Genomic DNA, 24,462 nt, shown 5'->3' with positions numbered 1-24,462 from the left:
CAAGCTGGAAGTTCATGTTTGAGTCCCAGGTGATACTTGAAGGCCAACCATGGATCTTCAGCAGCCACCATCATTAAACGAATACAGAAACATACCTCACATGCATAGTTATGGGTTTCTGATAATGTGATCCAACACCAAATGTCTGCTAGGCACCAGGCTCTGAGTCTGGGGCTCCTAGGGAGCTTTCATTCTAGGTTAGGGAACAACTTTGAATCTCACTCTCTGCACAATGCCTGCTGCATATCTGAGGTCTGATAAAGAGCTGTTAAATGAGTAGATGGGTATAAATAAATCATCACCAATCAGCTAGGCAATTACTACCCCATTGAAAAATATCTCTATAATAAGAAGATAGGATTTATCAGAGCAAAACAGATTAACACGCTGACTCATTCAGTATTTTCTTGAGTGAAGGAAAAGTCTCCAAAAGGAAAACTTTGATTTGAAAAAGAAAATAATGAGATACCTACCTTTTTCTTCTTCTCCCTTTTTTTTTTCTGAATCAATAATTGCCTATTTACACAGATACAGGTCCTGCTGGGAACAATCAATCATGACTGAAATTATAGTTACTTGAAGTGAATAAAATATTTTGTTTAAGTATTTGGTTGATACATTCAAAAGCATAAACATTATTCAATTGGTAATTTCATGATACTGAAGCGTCATTTCTTGAAACTCTTGCAATGATTTCAATGACTCCACTTTCTCCTGGTTCACTTCTTCCCTCTTTGACGTTCCTTCTTACTTTTCCATTCTTACAATTTTAGACGATCAACCAATATATTAAAAATTACCAAACTGATTTTCATTCTTGGGCTTACTTGAGTCATAGGCCCATCCCTGAACCAGTCATGGTGTCCAGTGAGTTGGAATATGATGACCGTCCAGGTATGAGTCACTGGTGTGCTCCTGGAAAATATGATTGAGAGGAGAGTTGATCTCACCCTAACCAAATAACTTAGAGTGGGGAAAGTGGGATCCCAAAAGAGTACTAGGGTGCTCTTACTTAAAAAAAGTAGGCAAGAAAGCATAGATATCCACTGCAATAGACACTTAAAAAGGTTTGTTGTTAATTGAATGTGGTTTTGGTTTTTTTTAAGATTTTACTTATTTTTTTTTCACAGACAGAGATCACAAGTAGGCAGGGGAGTGGGGGGGTGGGAAGCAGGCCCGCTGAGCAGAAAGCCTGATGCAGGGCTCGATGCGGGGCTCTATGCGGCGCTCAATCCCACGACCGACCGCAGGATCACAACCTGAGCCCCACAGGATCACGACCTGAGCTGAAGGCAGAGGCTTTAACCCACCAAGCCACCCAGGTGCCCTCTGAATGTAGTTTTAATTAAAATATCACTTCGTCCTTTCTATGGTGTTCTAAGTGTTTTCCATAAAGTTTTTAGAAATGAATTGATAATTATAACTATTGATTACATGTCTAATTACCACACAAATCTTTAGAATTTACTTTTATAAAAGACTGAAAAATGTTTTCGTATGCATCCAAAGTTATATAGCAAGCATGTGGATTCTGGAATCAGACTGCCTTAGTTGTCTGTTTGTTTGTTTGTTCCTTTTTAGCACATTAATTATGAGAACAGTTTCTCTATCCTCTGTCTCAGCATCCTTTACTGCAAAATGGAGTTCTTAATAATTACCCCTCTGAAATGCCATGCAATGTAATGAGATAATAACTATGCCTTAATAATAGGACTTCTTCCCTAGAACTCTCTGACATTTATTTATCATTCATCTCAGTTAGCTTTCACAGCATCTCTAGAAACTGATCATTTATTCTTCTCTTAATAAATAGTCAGTATCTATTATGTATCAGGTACAACTACCATAATAAACAGCATGGGTCCTTTATGCCCTGGAGGAGTCAAGTGAGGATTCCCATAGTTCAACCAGGTTGGGGTAGGGCACTCTATACAGGGGAACCAAGGATGGAAGGAAAAGCACAGAGGAGAGAAGCCTTAGTAGCTTTGGGGACTGCCAGTATCAGAGCCCTGCGTGATGTTGAGATAAGAATACCTAAAAAGTACACAGCAGTCTAATAGAAGAACTCTGAAGGTCATGTGGATTTTGAAGGCCATTTGGACTTTCACCTCTATGCACAAAGAAACATTGAACACTTTTAGACTCAAGAATTGTCTTCAGGGCACCTGGGTGGCTCAGTCGGTTGAGTGTATGCTTTTGGCTTGGGTCATGGTCCCAGGGTCCTAAGATCATGCCCCACATCAGGCTCCCTGCTCAGGGGGGAGTCTGCTTCTCCCTCTACTGCTCCCCCTGCTTGTGCTCTCTCTCTCTCTCAAATAAACAAATAAAATCTTCAAAAAGAATTGTTTTCAAATTCGTAGGAAACCACATCCTGGGTGTGTGAAGAGATAGATGTAGAGCCAGGGATAACAGTTAAGAAAGTAGGCAAACCATAATGTGCAACTAAATTGAATGCGGGTTGTTTAGAGCATCAATTCTGATTCCGGAGTGCTGGGGTGGACCCTGGACTCTGCATGTCTAATAAGCTCCCAGGTGATGGCAATGCTGCTGGTCCCCAGCAACGCAACAGACTACCTAACTACTGTCAGTGCTGTCTCCCAACAAAAAGACATTTAAATCTAGTGCACATCCAACTTTCGAATCCCCATGGAGAAATAATTTGCAGCTCATACAGCTGTTATGACTAACTGAAGAACTCTTGTGTATAACAAGCCAGTATGATAGAAATATTTTATCTTGATTCTTCAGGTATCTCTGAGAACAAGGCCCTTTAAAGCGTGAATATCCAAAGGAAAATTATTAGGTTATCTAATAATGAGGTGGTTACGAGTTGTGGCGAGTGGAGGAAGTGTAATACAGGGTACTATGATGGTCTTTCTGATGTTGTCAACTTGACTCAGCTATCATCCCCAGTTACACGAACAAACACTAATCGAAGCGTTGCTATGAAGATATTCTGTAGATGTGATTAAAATCTATAATCAATTGATTTTGAGTAAGAGAGATTATCCCAAATAGCCAGGGAGAGCCTGGTTCAGTCTGCTGAAAGCCAAAAAAGCAGTTGAGTCTTCCCTGAAGAAGGAGGAAACCCCACCTGTGGACAGAAGCCTCAGCCCATGGCCAAGTGCTCCAGTCTGCCTCCCCTGACAGTTTGCTTTATGGATTTTAATACTCTTTTTTTTTTAAGATTTTATTTATTCATTTGAGAGAGAGAGAAAGCATAAGCAGAAAGAGGAGGGGCAGAGAGGAAGAGGGACAAGCCCCGACATGGGGCTCGATCCCAGGACCCTGAGACCATGACCTGAGCCAAAGGCAGATGCCCAACCAACTGAGCCACACAGGGACCCCTGCTTTATGGATTTTAGCTAGGCACATCTAAAAGTTACATAGGCAGTCCTAGGCAGTCCCTAGGTTACATAGGTCTTGCAATAAATATCTTACTATATATCTCCTACTGGTTCTCCTCCTCCAGTTGGACCCCAAAAGATTTTGGCAACAAAAGCCAGGGTGCTACTATAACAAAGACCCAAAAATGTGGTAATGGTGTTAGACATGGGCAACTGGCAGAAACTGGAAGAATTTTGAGTAACACAATGGAAAACGCCTATCCTGTCTTAAATAGACGATTAGTAGAAATATGGTGGTTAACAACTCTGCTAGCGAGGACACGGAAGGAAGTGAGGAGCACGATTTCAGGAATTCGAAGAAGGGAGAGCTTTGTTACATAGTGGAGGAAAGCTTACCAGAATTGTGCCAGGCAGTCATGTAGAAAGCATAAGCTGTATACAAGTAAACTGGACACATACCTGAGGAGATTTCCAAGTGTTGAAGAGGTATTCTGGCTACTTCCTGCCGCCGACAGTAAAATGTAAGAAGAAATAAATTGAAGAAAGAATTCTCAAACAAAAAGCAACCAGGGCTTGATGATTGGGAAATTCTTGGCTCATCAAGTCTCTGAAGGGTATAAACATGGACGGCTTTACTACCAAGAAAGCATGCTGTCGAGAAAAAGCCAAGAATATGGCTGGTCAACCTTTCACTAATACTTAAGAAAGATTTTAAAAATCAGAGTATTCAGTCACACAAAGGCTCTTTGAAGAAATCAAGTATCTGACTCATAAATTCCCTCATACCTCCCAAATAGAAATGGAATTATTTAGGGAGAATCAATGGATAAGCCCCTTTTCTTCTGGACTGAATTCCTTTTAACATACACAGGACATCTATAGGGTTTTCAAAAACTCGATACTGGTAGAAATACTGCCATTTGGGATTTAAAGGGATAGAGTACAGAACAAAGAAAGCTTTTGGACCCCCAAATTCTACATACAGAAAATAGGCTGATAAAACCACACAGCTTGTACTCTAAAACAGACAAAGTCTTGGGGCCCATCATAGACCTAATGAATAAAAGCCTCTGGAGGTGGGGAAACAACTCTGTGTTTTAATAGGCATGCCTAGGGAACTGGGAAATCATTAGCTTTTGGAGAAAGGCAAGAATGATAGTTTACTTCAAACACTGGGAAGACAATCAAGAAGAAGATGTGGTAGATTTTTCTATACAGCCCCTGTAAACCCAGCTAATGAATGGAAAGCACAGGCAGCCAGATTTAAGCCCAATCAAAGGAATCCCTTGCTAGCTGCCATAGTCATTAGAAGTGGAATGGGCTACCAGGTGAGACAATGAGTTCTTCATCAGGTGATTTTTTTTAAATTTAGACTAAAGGACTGGCCAACAGGAATATTGCAGGACAACACTGGGTAGGAAAGAGATTAGATCAGAATGATGGTAATTAGGGCTGCACCATATCAAACCATCTATGGTTTGGAGGTGCAACTTCAGAGCATTTCCATGAAGAGGGTTTGGGCTGTAAATTACAAGTTCCGTAATAAAAACGTTACCTATTATCCACAGAGAGCTGACTGACCATTCACAGAGCGTGAGCAATGTTTTTCCTCCAGAAGTGAGGATTGCCTTTATTTATTTTGCCTGCATCTATTTTCTATTGTAATAAATAAATAAGTACATAGAACGTGTATGTCTGTGGGTCTTATTTTCAAGACAGTTGGGATGAAACAGTAAATGTGAAACCGGAAAATTAATTGATGTGGATTCTTATTTAAACATACATACGCAGGGGCACCTGGGTGGCTCAGTGAGTTAAAGCCTGTGCCTTCGGCTCAGGTCCTGATCCCAGGGTCCTGGGATTGAGCCCAGCATCAGGCTCTCTGCTCAGAAGGGAACCTGCTCCCCACCCCCCTCTGCCTGTCTCTCTGCCTATTTGTGATCTCTGTCAAATAAATGAATAAAATCTTTAAAAAATAAATAAATCAAACTTTAAAAAAGTAAACATACATATGCAGCTTTGATTTTAATTAGTTCAGTTAAGCAGCCAAAGAACTACTAGGTAATTTGATCGTTTGCACCACATAGGCTCTGCTGTGATTTTCAGATTAACTGCATATGAATCCTTTAAGTCTAGGGTCCCAGTCCTCTGCAGGAGCCATTAGTGCCTCTGGGTATAGGAGTATTTAGCAAAGTTGTCTTGATGTTGACAGACGTTATATTCCACACCCCATTAGTAATGCCAAAGAGGTAGGGAATACACTGAGAGGTGAAAGGACATTATTATGATCGTCTAAGAACTACAGGAGATTACTCAAATGTTAAAATTTCATGAGAGTAATTTGAGATGATTTGGTTAGCATAGTCCTAAAAAGCACCATTTTGCTTGGTTTTTTTATTTTGTGATCTCCCTGTTGCTACAATTGCTCTGATTTTCATGGTTTTGGAAGGGAAACTAATGAAGTCACAAAAACAGAATCTCAGTATATGTGATGAGGCTTCGTGAAATGGATACAGAGGCATTTGGATCTAACAATAAGAGAGCTCTATTTGCAAACCGAAAAGGTGCTATAGGAAAAAACAGTTCATTGATACAATCATCAATATTTGATTATAATAAATTGTATTAGTCATATAAACAATATAACTGCTTCATTAAATAACGGTTTCTGAGACCGAAGTAAACTTTAGAAGAGAAGACCTTTTACATGAGGGTGTTGGGGGTCACTTGACATGCCATTTACAGATAATAAGTAGGCCAACTTATTTGGGTAAATGGTAGCCAGTACCTCTGCCTACACCAGAAATACATTAAACAATGGGAAGTTTAGAGCAGATAATGTAAAAGCTGATTTAATGAAAGCCTAAATTGAAATTTTTCTACATTAAATACAAATGGTACACTTAAAATATGATTTTCTACAGGTTTTAGCAATTCAAAGTTAAATGAAATAGGAAAAAGCAATGGGAAAAAAAAAAAAAAACACTTTAAAAATGTAGAAAGGAGGGGCACCTGAGTGATTCAGTTGGTCAAACGTGTGACTTCTAATTTTGGCTCAGGTCATACATATCTCAGGGCGGCAAGATCAGCCCTGTGTTGGCTCCACGCTGGGGGTGGAGTCTGCTTGAGATCCTCTCCCTCTGCCCCTCCGCCCCATCACTCATGCACTCTTGTTCTCTCCCTCTTTAAATAAAAAAAAAAAATTTAGGAAGGAAACTAAAGAACAAATAAAGAAAACCTGAGTTTCCAAATATTTAATAAACAAGATAATTAGTATCAACTAATGAAGTATGACCATCATAAATGCTAGCAAGTTCATCCTTAAGTGTGTGATAGTCAAAATTCCTCTTATTCAAATGCTATCTCCAGGCCCAGAGTTTAATCCAAAATTTCCAGAAGACATAGTTTCTTTTTCCTTTCTTTCTTTTTTCTTTGTGTGTGTGTGTGTTCCAATAAAACTTTATTTACAAAACTAAGCAAGGGAGGGCTAGATTTCATCCATGTGCCATAGTTTGCTGACCCCTGGAAGAGACAATGCACTTTTTTTTTTTTAATTTTATTTATTTATTTGACACGGAGAGAGAGAGACAATGAGAGAAGAATACAAGCAAAGGGAGTAGGAGAGGGAGAAGCAGGCTTCCTGCTGAGCAGGGAGCCCCTTGCGGAGCTGGAGCCCAATATGGGGCTCAATTCCAGGACCCTGGGATCATGACCTGAGCTAAAGGCAGACACTTAACTGACTGAGCCACCAAGTGCCCCCAGAAGACATAGTTTCTATAATCCCCATTATATAATATTCTCAATGAAGTTGCTGCATACATAATTTTTGAGTGAATAAAGAAATCTTATGAAAGACAAAGGGAACAAATATATACAGAAAAAGTGAACATTATGTCGTCAAGTTACAAATGAAAAAAAAATACTACTAATAAGGAAGTGTAGGAAATCCTTATGCTCTTCTAAAAAGTTCTAAAAAGGTATTCTTGGGATGCGGAGAGAAAAACAAAAGCATATCTACAATTTACATTTTTTAAAAAAGGATGCTTCGAAAACAATTACATGAACACCTACCCACACACACAAATGGCCATATATCACTCCTTGTTGGGTTTTAGGTTTCACATAATATTCTTAAGATATAGACTTCATCATTTTATGGGCTGCTCAGAAATATCTGTGGTTCTCCACTGCCTACGGATTAAAGTTTAAAATCACTCTGGCATTCAAATTCATTCCCAGTGTACTGTCTGAGATTTAATTGACCAATGTTTCTTCCCACCATGAAGGACAACTCCTAGCTACCTAAACTTATCTTTGCCTTTTTTTTTTTTTTTTTCCACTTCTTGCATTTATACATGCTGTTCCATCCTGAATGTTTTTCCTCCATTCTACAACACCTCTCCCTCAACCATCACCCATCACCATCCTCTATCTGCTGGTCACAATCTTAGCCAATAATGCCAAGATCCAACTAAATGGACTCCTCTTTGTAAGCTCCCCAGTTGGAGCTATGCTATCTATGGACTATGATAATTTAGAAATTCATGTTGTGTCCATATTATGAAGACATAGTTAGTTGTGCTTGTATCTACATAAATGCCCTGAGGGCGGGGTGCCTGGGTGGCTCAGTGGGTTAAAGCCTCTGCCTTCAGCTCAGGTCATGATCCCAGGGTCCTGGGATCGAGCCCCACGTTGGGCTCTCTGCTCCCCAGGTAGCCTGTTTCCTCCCCTCTCTCTCTCTGCCTGCCTCTCTGCCTACTTGTGATTTCTCTCTGTCAAATAAATAAAATTTTTATAAATAAATAAATAAATAAATAAATGCCCCAAGGGCGAATGTTATGTTATTAATGTTTGGTTTTCTAGTCCCTAAAAGTATATCACCATATCTTGGATTGCTCAATTAATATGCATTGGACTAAAATAGAAAAAGCAAATTATCTAATTTTCCATCTTTATTATTAAAAAGAACAAAAGCGAAAACTTATTTTATGAGTAATTACTTCACAATGATTATTTACCTACAGTACTGTTGAAATTTGTGTGCGAGAAAGAGATTTTTATTCTAAATTTCTGTAGAATTGTTTATAGGGATTATATATCTAATATAACTATTTGAAAATATCTGTGTAAGATCACATGTTCTTTGGAAATAACTCCTGGGGGCTAGACCCATTGAAATATACCTTAAGGCTGGGGCAGCCCAGTTACTGTTGGCTGTTGCTCACTGGCCAGCTGCCCTGATTTGTAACTCATTTAGGCCCCTAATCTGCCGGAACACTTTTCCCTGCCCTTAGGATGCTACGGGTGTACATGTGGATGAAATGTATTTTCCTGCCTGCCTCAAAAGCTACATAACATGATGAAATTCACAGTAGCTAAATCAGCTGTGATGAAAAAACTGTTAAGAGTTGAAAGGCAAGTTAATTGGATTGTTTGCTTACAATTTAGGACCAAGGATAAGTATGCTTTAACTCCAAGGTTAAAATTAGTACCAGACCATGGACTAAAATAGAATTTGTCTTCAAGGGATTTCTTTTCTACATTTTGTCAGTTCTTCTTGCTCTATTCTTGTATCTATTATCTATTTACCTCTTTATCAGAAATGGGTACCGCAGTGTAAAAGAGATTACAAAATTCTCCAGGTTTTCTACTTAAGCCAAAGTAATTATTATTTCCTCGCATTTGAAAGAATATAAGAAAAAAGAAGTAAAGTTAAGAAAATAAATGTAGAGCAATTACTCCATGCCTCTGGCCTGAAAAGGCTGCTATGAATAAACAGTGGGCTAGAATCATTTCAGAATTATGCAGCCAAATGAAGTTTTCATAGAAATGCATTTCAGATTTAAGTCTCTATGAACCTTAAAGGAGAGTGGCCAGTATTTCCAATAATCCTGAGGATTGGTACACACATACTATAAACTAATTTTCACAGAGCATAAAACACTTTTTTCTTTGCAGGCACATAATGAGATTTGAGAGGAAAAAGCACCTATTAGCCAAATCTTCTAGCTGAGCTGCAATAGAATTTACACATATACAATGAAAAGGTTGTGTTTTTATTGTCATTGGGGTTTTGTTTTGTTTTGTTTTGTTTTGTTTTGTTTTGTTTTGTTTTCAGAGCCCAGTTTCTAGTTCTGAACTGATGGGTCATAAAAGACACAGTCAGTATCTTGTTAATTATTTTCCTTGCCTTTATCATATCAACGTGACACTAGAAACATTTATTAGGGTGGTCCCACCAGACAGCTACCCGAGACAGACAGACCGTGGAGGAGACTCACTATTTTACCAGCCAGCTCCCCCCCTTCCTCATCTTCTGGTCAGAGTATTTCCTCTGGTGGAGGAACTACTGCTCCACGGACTCCAAACTTGGATGTGTTCCAACATCTTGGCTCTGGGGGCCACCTAGTACGTGGCCAAGCTAGATTGATCATAGAAACTTAAAGTTCTGGCTCTGTAATTGGTCAGTGGGGTAGGAGCATGATGAGAAGGAGAGTGAAGATGGATCTCTTGAGACTTTTCCAGTGGAAGCTGGGAGGAGAGGACCAAAGGGTGGGCGTCAAAGGGGCCAAGAGCCTTTTCCCCTCGAGGATGAATCCATGAGATTGCAAACTGCAGCTACTAGCAGCCAGTTCTCTGCCACAGGGAAGAACACAGCCTGTAGGAGAAGCCAGAATTTGAATTTCAGGCCACGAAAGCAGGTGTTCAGAAAGTGTGGCCATTTTTCTTGTATGCAACTCTACTTGATTTCTTCTGTGCTATCCTGTTATACGAACTGATAGAAATGTCAATGAATTCAGTTCCCCTTTCCTTTCCCTAACTTCTCTTCTATCTTCTAAGCAGTAGACAGTGGGAGAGAAAGGTAGGCTGATCCTTGGTTCCGATCGTTGGTCATCTGTTGAATTTCACATCTGACTCCTCATCTTGTCTGTTTTTCAGATGTTGATCTACAGGGATCCATGCCAGGGGTCACTTCAAGATCAATGACTCTCCCGACTTGACCCTGGTGCCTTTCCGAAGTGAACTGAGTATTCTCCAAATACTGCCCTGGGCTGTGGCCACATTGATGAGGCTTTCCAACCCAAAACCACATCTATTTTACCCTTGGGAATTATGCTGCTGCTCCCACCCCTCAATGAGTCAAGTTGGAACTCTTCAAAGCTACTTCAGATGTGACTACCTTCATCACACAGACATTCCTACCTGCTGCCTCAGGCTATCCCAAGGTGCTGAGCTCCAACGGTCTTCTCTCCATCCCTACCTTCTGTCCAGGATAGGGGCAACTACTCTTTCTACTCTGATCCTCTACGTTCTTAGATTTCCTCCAAACTCATTGGGAGTGTCTGCTGCTGTTCCCCTATCCGGTTCAGTCCTCAGATATAAACTTCATAAGGCACTTCTAAACATTTTTCAACTATAGGTTGGTAACTGAAACTATGAAACACATTCAGTTTAAAACACCAGTAAACGACGCCCAGTGTTGCTTAGTGATGGAATCAACTACAAGGGACGGGGCCTCTTTCTCATTGGTGCCTCAACTTAGCTCTCTTTGTTTCCCTCTGGGCTTTCTTCTTTTCTCCTAATTTACGACACCTCTGTTAGTTTTCAGAGCCTGAATTGAGCCTGCATCTGAGACTTGGAACACAGTCTGTTATCACATCTCCTATGACAAGGGACACAAAAATGCCCACGAATGGAAGAGTTGTTAGAGTATAAATAAATGAAAAGTACTGGGGAAAACACAGCAAGTAATATATAAAAATATTCCTCCACAGAGGGCATGATGCCCAGGCAGAGAAGGTTCAGGGGTCACATGAGGGAAAACTGAGTCCTAATGGTACCCACCTCCTGGCCCACTCCGAGTCCCTCCTAAAGAGTCTGCTCCTACCTTCATGAAGATTAATTGATCAGCTCTCCCTTTTGTACTGTCAGCTGCCTCAGGATCTTTCCTTAATTCCCTCTTTGTACTTAAGCTAACTCAAGCTATGTATGGCTGATATAATAGTTTAGCAAAAAATGGGTATTTTTATTTCATGAAATCAGGAAGATTTGAGCAACTAAATAACGAAAGGAACCCTAAAACCCTAAAACCCTAAAACCACCATTAACCTTCTCCATCTCTTATCTCTGCTTCTAAGTATGAGTGGGTCTCATTCCTTCTTACTACACCTTTCCACATGGTAGGAAACATGGCGACTGACCATTCCCAGGTTTTCCATCCCGGGGTTCCACCATCAGATAAAGGAAAACATAAGTCAGGGTTTAATGTTTCCATTAATTTCTTTCAGTAGTGGAAATGTAAAGAGAAAGAAAATTACTGAGTTCACAGGTTCTTCTTCCATGCAGTAAGGACAATAGGTTTTGTTTGCATTATAACTGTAAAAAAATGTTTCTCCCTATGACTAAGCTATTTGACCCTTCTAAATTCCTTTTTTAAAGTGTATAAAGGAAAGAATTAATTTTAAAAGATGGTTATGTGTCTTTTCTCAAGCTAACCACAGAAAAAGAAAATAATGAGAACATTAACAAGCATATATTTTTAAATAGATGAAAGATTAAAAAAAAATCATGCCTTAGTGTCTTTGCAGTCAAAATTAAATGTGATATGATACAACATAGGAGGATATTACATTCCTAACAAAGAAAAATTTTAAAGTCAAGGAGACCTAACTATGATAAATAGTACCCTGTGTTCTTCTACCCTGCCCCAGTACAGGGTACTTCAAAAATTTTGTTTCAATTATAAATTGACTGTACTTGACATTATAAAACAGAGTGAATTTAAAACACCAACAAACACAAATGTACAATGCGTGTTGCTTAGCGATGGAGCTCATCTATAAATGAACTTCTGCAATTATTTATAACAAAAAGGACGTGGATTAGTGCAAATACAAACGTTCCTGGATCTGAGAACAGGAGCGTTCTTAGTCACTCTCACTCAAACTTCATGGTGGAATCCTGTAAACTTTTCGCTTAAACTTCCAGATGCATTCTTAACCTCTTCCTCTCTCTCTTCCCCCCAGCAGATCTGCAGGGAAATGCAATAGTGAACAATGCAGAAAATAACCATTTCATTTTTATAGTTCCTTCGATTTTCCCCTGATATTATTTCCCTCTTTACCAGGAGAGAGACCCTGTTATGTAAACAATGAAGCCCAGTAAGTTGAGTGCCTGCCATGACAGCGTTCACGTTGGCCGCTTTCCCCAGATTTGTAAGATTCTTGTGGTAAGAAGAATTACAGCTGAATTCCCTTAATGTTTCAAAGTCAAATACTCACTGAGATCAATGGTTCCCAGACTCTGGATTTCAAAAATGAAATTTCAAAAATGTGTGGTGAACCAGCACAGGTCTGCCAACTTTTTCTTTTGCCAAGAAAGGATTTGGGGAAAATAGTGCTCTCCACCATCAGCATCATTTTACAAAACAAAGGGGGTTTTTTTGTTTTGTTTTTTGTTTGTTTGTTTTTCGTTTTTTAAAACATATACTGTATTTTTATCCCCAGGGGTACAGGTCTGTGAATTGCCAGGTTTACACACTTCACAAAGGAGGTTTTTAAGGCCAAGGAAGTAAGCCGTACATTATGACAAGTTAAAAAAAAAAAAAAGGTGGCTGAAGAGGTGGTGGCTGGTCATCGCTCTCAAGAAGAGAGAGGGTTGGCCACTATACACTGAATCTATCAGTCAGAACTCTTGACAAGAAGCAGACGGCACCCTCAAAAGGGTTAAATCAAAAATATTTCCACAAAAAAAAAAAAAAAAAAAAAAAAAAGATTTCAGTGAAGTGACTATTTACAGAGGTGTGGGCAGAATTTTTAAAACTCCAACAGGGGATATGAGTTACCCAGAAATAGCCACAGCAGGAAGCAATTACTTCTCTGGGGGCTGAAGGGGTGAGGAAAGGGAACAGTTTCCAGAGCCAAGCGAGAACAGGAGACAACAGGAGCTGGATCTGGGACAAAGGCAGCCACGGCCCGCCACAATGAGCAACGGAGAGAGTGGAGCTAAAAGGACATCTATCTCCTCCGTGCTGCCTGAACTCAACGGAAAAGAAGGGCAAGAGGGCCCAGGCGTTGCAGTCCACAGACAGCCTTCGGGGCACAGAACGGGTCAAAAAGGGTAAAAGATGGATTGGGCTGTGGGTCCAGTAGAGCATAGCGACATACTCTGGTGAGGGGGCCAGGGCCGAGAGAGGGGAAAGGGTGTACATGTGAGTGTCATTTTTCACTTCAATTGCGGGAAAATTACAAGGGAAATTTTATTTTAAGATATGATAGAGCTTGTGATTACATGCTTGATACATTGGTCATTTAGTGCCTCAGTATCTAATAGTGTAACATCAAGTGGTGTTCCAATGGGCAACTCGTTCCAGTACTTTATTTTTATCACACTCATTATTAAAAATTCAACTTCACATAGGTATAAAATGGAAGCAACACTCAACATTTTTATTTAGTTCAGAACATTTTGAGTGAACTAAGGCCAAAATATAACAGCCTCCAGCCTCAGAGACTTCTCCAACGCCAGAGGCCCTCAGACTTCTGCTGTATATTGATATCATCTGGGATCTCTAGGAAAAAAACCATGATATGCCTGGCTTATACCCCAGAAATACTGATTTCATTGGTAGAGGTGCAACTTGGCAAAGGAATTTTCTAATAACTTTTTATTTTAGAAGTTTTAGATTTAAAGAAAAGCCATAAAGATAATAGAGTTCTCATATATCTTCTGGATCTCTCCTATTATTAACATCTTACTTTAGTATGGTGCATTGGTCACCACCAATGAACCAATCTTGAAATACTGCTACATAATTTTAAACTAAAGTCTATGCTTTATTCAGATTTCATTAGTCTTTAACTTCTGTCCCTTTTCTATTCCTGAGTCCCAACCAGGATACCATATTACATTTCAGTCAGAATGGCTTCTCTTAGCTGCAATAATTTCTCAGAATCTTCTTGTTTTGGATGGCCTTGGTGGTAATGAAGAATAGTGGTCAGGTATCTCATACAGCATCTCTCAATTTAGATCTGTCAAATATTTTTCTTTTTTTCTTTTTTTAAAGATTTTTTATTTATTTATTTGACAGAGAGAAATCACAAGTAGATGGAGAGGCAGGCAGAGAGAGAGGAAGGGAAGCAGGCTCCCTGCTGAGCAGAGAGCCCGACGCGGGACTCGATCCCAGGACCCTGAGATCATGACCCGAGCCGAAGACAGCGGCTCAACCCACTGAGCCACCCAGGCGCCCCAAGATCTGTCAAATATTTTTCTAATGATGAAACTCTGGTTCTACGTTCTGTGGGGAGGAGGACCACGGAAGGAAAGTGCTACTCTCATCACACCATGTCAAGAGTATATACTATCAATAGATTCATCACTGTTAGTATTGACCTTGATCACCAGGAAGACACAGTGTTTACCAGGTTTCTTCACTGTAAGGTTGCTTTTTTTTCCCCCCCTTTCCACTCTGTACTCTGGGAGGAAGTCACATATGCAGGCCTCACTTAAGGAAGGTGTGCTCCTCCTCCTTGAAGACAAAGGATCTACAAAAATTATTTGGAGTTCTGCATGGGAAATTTGTTTCTCCCACAATTATTTATTAATTCAATCATTTATTTATATCAATGGGGATTCATAGAGATTTATATTCTGGGCTATGATCCAATGCTACTTCATTTTGTTGTTCACATTGCTCCGTCATTACAAAGTGTTCCTTGTTTGTTTTTGGCACCATATTCTTTGGCACTATAAAATGCTCCAGGCACATCTTTTATATTTCCTATACAGTCAGCTATTTCTTGAAGGATTCCTGATTCCTTTTATTGGACAATAGTATTAGAAACAAATAAATGGGTGTTTGCATGTATCCTTCTTTCTAGGTCCTTTGGGTTGCCAGAGGGGGGGGGGGAAGTGTGCATATAGCTAATCCCTGAATAGACCCATACCTATAAATATTTCTACAGGTAAAGATCTATATAATAGGGTTCATAATAATATCTCTCTTATCCATCACCACAGGGATCATTCCTGCCTCTGCACTTGCTTACCCGTAGGCTCCTAAAAGCCATTTACTTAATTATTAATTCTGGTATACATGTATACTTATTTCAGAACAGTTAACCCATGCCCCCATAGGAAACTTTATAGAATAGAGTGCTTATGTACAATCCCTTTTTCCTTTGTTCTTCTAGTCACGGCTCATTAGGTCAGCCAACTTTTCCCCTAGTTCTGGCAGTGAGGTTTTTTCATACATTTGTAACATAGTTAGATTGTTTTGTTGTATTCTGTATTCCATCCTGGGAACCCTTGACCTCCTAAATGATCTCTTTTAATTTGCATAAATTATGGCCCACTCTTCATGTTGTAGAGTTCTGTGGGTTTTGACGAATGCATTGTTACAACATTACAGAATCATACTGAAGTTTTCACCACCATTATGCTCTTGTTACTTCATTTATTCAACTTTCTGCCCCTGAAACTTCGATAATGACTAATTTATTTATTGTCTTTATAGTTTTGTCTTTCGAGAGTGTCCTATAAAGGCATATAGGAGATAACCTTCCTTTTTTTTTTTTTTAAGATTTTTATTTATTTATTTGAAGAGATCACGAGTAGACAGAGAGGCAGGCAGAGAGAGAGGGAGGAAAGCAGGCTCCCTGCTGAGCAGAGAGCCGATGTGGGGCTCGATCCCAGGATCCTGGGATCATGACCTGAGCCGCAGGCAGCAGCTTAACTCACTGAGCCACTCAGGCGCCCCAGGAGATAGCCTTTCAGACTGGCTACTTCCACCTAGAAATATCAATTACCATTCATCTGTATCTTGTTTGATACCTCATTCTTTTTTACTGCTAAATAGCATTTCACTCTATGTATGTAACCATGATTTGTTTATCCATTCATCTATTGGAGGACATATGGTTGTTTCCAGATTTTGCTGATTATGAGGAAAGCTGCTATAAATTTTCACATGGAGGGTTTTGGGTGGACATAAGTTTTCAAATCAACTAGGAATTTCTGGATCATACAATAGATTATATTTAGCTTTATAAGAAACCACCAAACTGTCTTGCAAAGTGGGTGTATGACTTAGGGATTTTTTAAGAGCTTCCCAGATGATTCCAATGTACAATAAAGTTTAGGGACTTGATGCTCTACTCTGAATGATTTGAGGAGAGTCAGTTAGGGATAAGATGAATGTCTATCATGAGGGCTGCAAAAAGAGACTTCAGTGTGTTCTCCATCTCAAGACTACTCATAGTTCAAGACACTGATCATATAAAGAGCAGTCGGGAATTCTTGTGGATAAATAAATCACAGATAAATCTGATGACAAATCTTGGAACTTCACTATTTCCCCTACTTACCTTTGTGAGAGGTCAGATACATGTTCATACTGTTAAAGATGTTCTCTGAAATGGCACCTAAATGGGAGATATAAACAAAAAAACCCAAAGTGGGTAAGAAGGATGGGTTAGTCAGATGCTTTGCTGCAAGTTAACAGAATTCCAAATCAGCTTAAGGGAAAAAAGGGTAGGAGCAGGAAAGGAGGGGTGGTATTTACTGGCTTATGTAGTTGAAGTGTGCAAGGGTAGTTGAGTCTCAGCTGCACAAATGATATCAACAAATTGTCTTTCTTCCCTCTGCTCCTCCAATCTTTTTCTTCTCCTCTCTCTCCCCCTCCTTCTCCTCTTTATCCAACCCCATCTCCATCTCTCCAATCTTCTCTGTATTCACTTCATGCTGGGTGGTGCCTCTGTATGTATAAAGATTTCTTCTTATAAGGACACCAGTTAGATTAGTTTAGGGCCCACCTGGATGGTTTCATTTTAACTTGATCACCTCTTTGAAGGCAATATCCAAACATAATCACGTTCTGCGGTACTGGGAGTTAGGTCTTCAACATACCAATGTTGGAGGGGACAAAATTCAGTCCACATCAATTATGCTTCCAGTGGGCAATCATTTCTTGTTTTATATATGAAGGAGAAAAAGACGAGGAACACTGCATATCTATCTCATAGAACTTCCACATTTTTAATGTTGCCTTATTAAAATCTCTTCTTTTTAAAAAAAATAACATCCAGGGGCGCCTGGGTGGCTCAGTGGGTTAAGCCGCTGCCTTCGGCTCAGGTCATGGTCTCAGGGTCCTGGGATTGAGCCCCGCATAGGGCTCTCTGCTCGGCAGGGAGCCTGCTTCCTCCCTCTCTATCTGCCTGCCTCTCTGCCTACTTGTGATCTCTGTCAAATAAATAAATAAAATCTTAAAAAAAATTTTTTTTAAATAATAAAATAAAAATAAAAAATAACATCCATTGAATTTTTTTAAAGACTACATCTCAGTTCTGATTCAGAAGGAAAATCTAAGTCTAGGAAAGCTATAGTCTAGGAAAATATGTCCGAAGACTATAGCTCGAGCATCCTACTTGGATTCTTGTATTTTGTGAGTCATCATATTCATTACTACCAACTTCTTTCATTTTGGACATTATTTAAGTGACTTCTGAGAGAAGAAAACCTGGGAAATCACTCTGAAGAAACGTAATATTTAAAAAAGAGGCAAAAGGTGGGAGCTCCAGTGTTATGGGTTAAATAGTTTTCCCTAGAAAGCTGTTTCCTAAAACCTGATACCTGTAACCTTATTTGAAAATAGGGTCTTTGCAGATAAAATCAAATAAATATGTGGTCATTGTCAATTAGGATGGGGCTTAATCCAACATGATTGGGGTCATTTTAAGAAGAGAAAGCAGAGACACCAGGAAGAGAGTATCACAGACAGAGAAGATGTCCATGTGAAGTCTGAGGCCAACATTGGAGTTATGTTGCCATAGGCCAAGGAATGCCTGAGGCTACCAGAAGCTGGGCGAAGCAGGAAAGGACCCTTCCCTAGAAGCTGCAAATGGAGCACAGACCTGCCAACATCTTGATTTTGACTTCTAGCTTCCAGAACTGGGAAATAATAAATTTAAGTTGTTTTAAGTCATCCATTGCCTGGTACATTTTCCAGGCAACTCTAGGAAACTAATACATCCACCGAGGAGACTAAGAAGGCAAAGTCAGAGAGGAAGTAAGAAATTCACCCTTTCAACATCAAAGGAAGGCAATGGATGGAAAGTTGTTAGTATTGTCAGCGACTCTAGACAGGTTAGATAATATCCAGATTGTAAGTATCCACTGAGTTCAGCATTACACAGGTGCATAGGCATTTATTGTTAATGTTATAAGGAATTGTTAAGCAGTGTCAGTAGAGATCACTTCTGTCTAAAGGATTAAGGAACAGTTCATGAGGACATGGCATTGATGGTGAAATTTAAAGCCCAAATAGGGTTTTTAATATGCAGAAATGGAAGGTATCACAGTTAAAGGGGGAGAAGTGAGTGAAATTATGGAGAGAAAAAGATTGAGGACACGTAGAGGACATGGCCAAGAGAACACAAGGTCTTTATAGAGGAGATGCTATCTGGAGTCCCATCACAAATGTCCTTGAATGCTATGATAAGAAGTTTGAGCTTTTCTCTAGGAAGTGGGATATGGCACAACATTAAGTATAAGTTAAGAAGGTTGTGTGGAAAATGTTATATAAATACTAGTGAGTAAGCAAAATGCAAAAACGGGAAGACGATAGACAAGGAAAACTGGAAGCTACTAGAATGCCCAGAGGAGACATTCTGAAGATCTGAACTAAAATGACAACAAGAATGGAAATACAGCTCCTATTTTTGAAGCCCTGTCATGTACCAGGTCCTCTGGTGGCTGCATTATATAGGTCAATTGCATGAATTCTGACAATTCCTCTCTCTGGTAAAACTTACAGTTCTAATTGTATACCTGTGGAAACTCTGACTCAGAGACACTAGGTATCTCACCCCAAGTCACACAAAGCTAATAAATGGTGGGGCTGATATTTGTATTCAGAAATTTGGTATATTTTAGGTTCTTATCTCTCTTGTCTCATTAACTTATCTATCCTACAGCTCATGTTGTAAATTCCAGACATTATTTGGAAAATGTATGAAATGAGACCGCGCTCTTTGCAATTTTGCACAACCTCCTCCAAAAAGGGAAGAATATTGTGAAAACACAGCAATGCTCTTTGGGAAATCCACTGTACGGACTGCAGTTCATTAGCCATCTATTTTCCCATCTTTTCTGGTCCCTAAAACACACTATTTCACTATCATAAGCATTTGATAGCTTTTCTTTTCCCCCTGGTACCTGAGGACATCAGGTGCATTTTGACATAGGGAAGAAAAGTAGCTTTTTGAACTACCTTTGAAGCACTGCTACTCAGTGCACATTGATTTTCCTTTTAAACTAGAATCACTTAGTGTTTCTCTGTCAGACACTCACTGACGACCACTTATCCTTGAGACACACATGAATGAATCAGACAATTTTCTAATGATACTGAATTGGAAAGAAAATGGTACCTTGATTCCCGTTTGTAAGTTTATTGTATCAAAATACATACAAACTTTTTAAAAGGGCATTCTTCTAGGCTTGATGAAATAGAACACAAGCTTAGAAAGAAATCTTTGATTTACTTTTAATAATAAAATATTGGGAAGTCAAGTGTATTCCCGCACATCTCAGGCATTTAAGGAAATGCTCAACATCATAACTGGCTGCCATCTTTTGAGAATCTGAACTAGAAACAGGAGAACTGGAGGATTAGGAAAGAAAAGCACAGGGACCGAATAATTGCCTTTCCTCCCTCTGTTTATATAATAAATGCACTCATTGTTGCCATGGCAAAGGAGCCAGCCTGTTTTTCTCATTCCTCTGTTTCTACCCATTATTATTATATCCAACACCAGAAAATGTCATATTTCACTACCATCTTTCTTGGATCATTATGCTTATCCATCTACTCTGCATTAAATACTCCAGCCACAGTCTTTTTCATAGTGAAGCTCAGACAAAAAGTGATTTCAGGCGAGGAAAGTGGCTTCAGATGCAGCTAGAGGCCTCAGGAAGCAAAGAATGATGCAAGGGAGGGATGAGGAAAGACCACAGTTCTTTAGCCATAAGGGCCTCCCTGACCTTGGAAAGCCCCTCAGATCCAAAAGGAAAAAAAACTCTAAAAATGTCATTTAAAGCAAATTCCACCTTGCTGATCAACTGAATTGACTTTGACTTTCCAAAACTCCCAAACAACCATCATGCTGGGGGGTCGTTGGTCTCTTTTGTCGTGATCAGGCTGAGTTCATCTAAGCACAAAGTCTAAATTAGGGAAATTAATCCTACCACTGCTCTACAATAGTCATATGACACATGGAATATTCTGTCCAATCCATGATGTCACATTTTGTCCGAGACAGTGACACACTAATAAATTTTCAAAAGATGACAACCAAGATCTTACAACCATATCCCCCATTAAATCATTTGTGTATTCAAAAATTACTTATTAAAAGCATATTATGCACTAAGCACTAACCTAACCTGACATTAAAAACAAAATATTCTAGTAAGACTTCATCCCCTTCTCTCAAAACGTTTACATTCCAATCCAACCATGCAAGAGGCAGTTGAACGAAGAGGGTATTTTTAGTTTAGAAAAGAGAAGACTGAGTTTAAAGAACTATCCCTGAGAAGATAGCAAATTTAGGAGAATGCCACAATCTGTGGGAAACAATCAATAAAGGGGAGATAAGTGGTTGCATCCTGTTTATATGCCCTAAGGCTTGAGTGTATAAACAATCAGCTCAAATGTTCTATCTTGTTCATTTCCATTCCACAGGCAAAAGGACAAGGCAGCCTGCCTTTCCTTTCATAAATCCCTCAGTTGGCAGACCCTGATATTCTTATTAAAACAATCCTACGGAGAGACACCTGGATGGCACAGTAGGTTAAGGGCCCAACTCTCGAGTTAGGTTCAGGGTCTTGATCTCTGGGTTGTGAGACTGAGCCCCATGTCTGGCTCCTCGTTTAGCTACAGGTTCTTTCTCCCTCTCCTTCTGCCTCTCCCACTCATGCGCGCGCTCTCTCTCTCTCTTTCTCTCTCTCTCTCTAATAAATAAATAAATCTTTAAAAATAAAAAACAAAAAACAATCCAACAGAACAAAGGGACCACGGGAAAGCTCAGGACAGGAAAGTTTCCAGCCTCAAACAGTTCGGAAAGAGTCCAGCCAACAAACCTGGATTCTGCCTTCAAAGATTTGAACAGTTCTCATGTGCAGTAAGTAAGATCCCAGACTTCTATAAAATTGCAAGAAACTAAATGGAGACTAATGAGTGGCTACTATAAAAGTAAGCTTTCAGATCAATACTATAAGAATAATAATTTTTTTAAAAGAGGTATAGAACCATACTTCTCAAATTGTAATATGCATGTGAATTACTGGGAGAGCCTGTTAAAGGTAGATTCTGATTCAGGCTTGGCATAGGGCCAGAGATTTTTCATTTCTTTTGTGGGGGGTGTGGGTGGGGGTTAGTTTTACTTTTATTTTTTTCCCATTTTTTATTATTTTTTTCATTTCTTTTCAGTGTTCCAGAATTCATTGTTTATGCACCACACCCAGTGCTCCATGCAATATGTGCCCTCCATAATACCCACGACCAGGCTCACCCAACCTCCCACCCCCCTTCCCTCCAAAACCCTCAGTTTGTTTTTCAGAGTCCACAGTCTCTCATGGTTCGTCTCCCCCTCCAATTTCCCCCAGCTCACTTCTCTTCTCCATCTCGCCATGTCCTCTGTGTTATTCCTTATGCTCCACAAATAAGTGAAACCATATGATAATTGACTCTCTCTGCTTGACTTATTTCACTCAGCATAATCTCTTCCAGTCCCATCCATGTTGCTACAAAAGTTGGGTATTCATCCTTTCTGATGGAGGCATAATACTCCATAGTGTATATGGACCACATCTTCCTTATCCATTCGTCCATTGAAGGGCATCTTGGTTCTTTCCACAGTTTGGCGACTGACCCCATTGCTGCGATGAACATTGGGGTACAGATAGCCCTTCTTTTCTAACAAGAGCCCAGTTCAGCCTAGTGCGAGTGGTCCTAGGATTAACGCTCACGTATTATTGCTCTAGAGTCATATGACAACAAGGCTGTCTAGGATGTACTGGGTTGTCAGCGCTCAGACTATTAAAGGGGAAGCCAAATAACTCTTTGTCAGGCAGGCCACAGAAAGGATATCTCCACTGCATGAGAGAGTGGGCTAGATGTTCCCTTCCAAACCTAAATCGTTTGATTCAGGGCTTTATTTATAAAGCAGTTAGTTTTACATGTGATGGCTTCCTTTAAGTATTAAACACTTGAACATAGATAATGAAGAAAGTAAACTAAGAGATGTTTCTTACCACTTCAACAGACATAGAAACAAAAGATCTTAGACATTAAGTGATTTGTTCAAAATTCACTCTGAATACAATGAACCCAAGAAAGTATGATATTAGCAAGGGTTAAGTCATCCTAACTTGTACAAACAAAACAGAAACTAAAAATCCCATCTACTTACTTCCCCACCAGCTGCCTTTCCTCCCTACACCTACCTTTGTAGTATGGACCCAAAATCCTCCCACCAAGATAATCCAGAATCCTTCACACTGCAAAAATAGGCAGACTCGCAGGAAATAAAAACCCACCGAGACCCTGCAGGCTGATTAGCAACTGTGCATTCAGTTTTAGTGTGAAGTTAACCTAGGAATTTCCTTCTTCCACAAGCTGGTCCATAGAGCGGCTCACTGTTACTCTCTTCCAGTCCCCTCAATAATTTCCTGGATGACCTCCATCTTTCTCTCTTTATAAGGCTCAGAGTACTGCTTGGCCCATTATGGATTATGTCCGCTGACCTGTGTTTTGCTCTTACTACAAGGTTCCAAACCTCTCATCTTTTCCCTATGCTATCTCTAGTTTCTTTTCTTCAACGTACCATTCCTGCCATTTGATTTAAACTCATGCGTCAGAGAGAAGACTGAGATAAGCCAAAGTACATTTATGTAGCCTCAGGTCTCTTCATTCTGTGTCAAAGGTTGGGCTTCCCAGGAAACAGATTTCCAGATGGAGATCTGCATCCCAATGGCTTATTTGGAAGTGCTCCACAGAACACCAACTCCAAGGGAGTGAAAGAAGCAGGACAGGACAACGGGGAGGGAAGAAAGGCAATACAGGTGCCCAAGGTGCCTAAGACAATTTCACAAGGAACTCTGAAGCTGGGTTGACCCTTTTGAGATATCCCTAACTGAGGCAAGGGGAGAGGGCTTTGTATCACCTACATTGATTGGTCATGGGATGTAGGTCTCTTCCATGGTAGAAGTGTAGTCAGGTGAGTTGGTTTTCTTTCTCCAATAGCTGGTCCTAGGGTTGGACTCAGATGGAAGAGGTTGGTGCTCCTGGTTCTCAAGGAACAGTCTGGAGAGGAAAACAGCAGCCACTACAATCCATCTCTTGTGCTGCTGGAATACATTTGCTTCATATAATAAATTTACCTTATGTGGGAAGAACTCTTGCAGAATTCTAGTCAGCCTTTTCCCTACAAGCTGAAGAAGGATGGTGGGACAAACTATAGCTTCTGGCACTGCAGCTGATCCCTGAAAAATAGTTGATTCTTATCACCTTCCTTTACTTCCTATTTATTTATATTTCAATTCCAGGGCAGTTAACATAGTATTATACTAGTTTCAGGTATACAATGTAGTGATTCAGCAATTCTGTACATTACTTGGTGCTCATCAAGGTAAGTGTTCTCTTGGGGCACCTGAGTGGCTCAGTCAGTTAAGCATCTGCCTCTGGCTCAGGTCATGATCCCAAGGTCCTAAGATCGAGTTTGCATTGGGCTCCCTGCTCAGTGGAGGGCCTGCCTCTCCCTCGGCCTGCCACTCCCCCTGCTTGTGCTCGCTTGCACTCTCTTTCTCTCTGGCAAATAAATAAATAAAATCTTAAAAAAAAAAAAAAAAAGTAAGTGTGCTCTTAATATGTTCACCTAGTTCACTCATCCCCCAATCCACGTCCCCTTTTGTAACCATCTGCTTATTCCCTATAGTTAAGAGTCTGTTCTTTGGTTAGTCTCTTTTTTTCTTTGTTCATTTGTTTTGTTTCTTAAATTCCATATATGAGTGAGATGGTATGGTATTTATCTTTTTCTGATTTATTTTGCTTACCATT

At 39.8% G+C, this 24,462-nt stretch overlaps 1 protein-coding gene across 4 annotated transcripts in view; it reads right to left on the bottom strand.

Moving 5' to 3' along the window:
- Positions 1 to 23,692, bottom strand: part of LEPR (leptin receptor) — a 116,491-nt gene extending 92,799 nt beyond the window's left edge. Inside the window, exons 1-3 of one of the 4 annotated variants that reach the window (XM_059137532.1) lie at positions 23,574 to 23,692; positions 16,712 to 16,768; positions 828 to 915 (exon numbers count right to left, since the gene is read on the bottom strand). The gene's annotated coding sequence lies outside the window, so the exon portion shown is untranslated. Of the gene's footprint in view, positions 1 to 473; positions 801 to 827; positions 916 to 3,806; positions 3,978 to 16,711; positions 16,769 to 23,573 lie in introns of those variants that run through there. The other 3 variants (XM_059137529.1, XM_059137530.1, XM_059137531.1) reach the window with 3 other exon arrangements.
- Between the last annotated feature and the right edge of the window lie 770 nt (positions 23,693 to 24,462).

Source organism: Mustela lutreola, chromosome 10, assembly GCF_030435805.1.
Source record: "Mustela lutreola isolate mMusLut2 chromosome 10, mMusLut2.pri, whole genome shotgun sequence".
Lineage (NCBI taxonomy): Eukaryota > Metazoa > Chordata > Mammalia > Carnivora > Mustelidae > Mustela > Mustela lutreola.
Note: the sequence above shows the minus strand (reverse complement) of the source record. Positions and strands in the feature narration are given on the sequence as shown.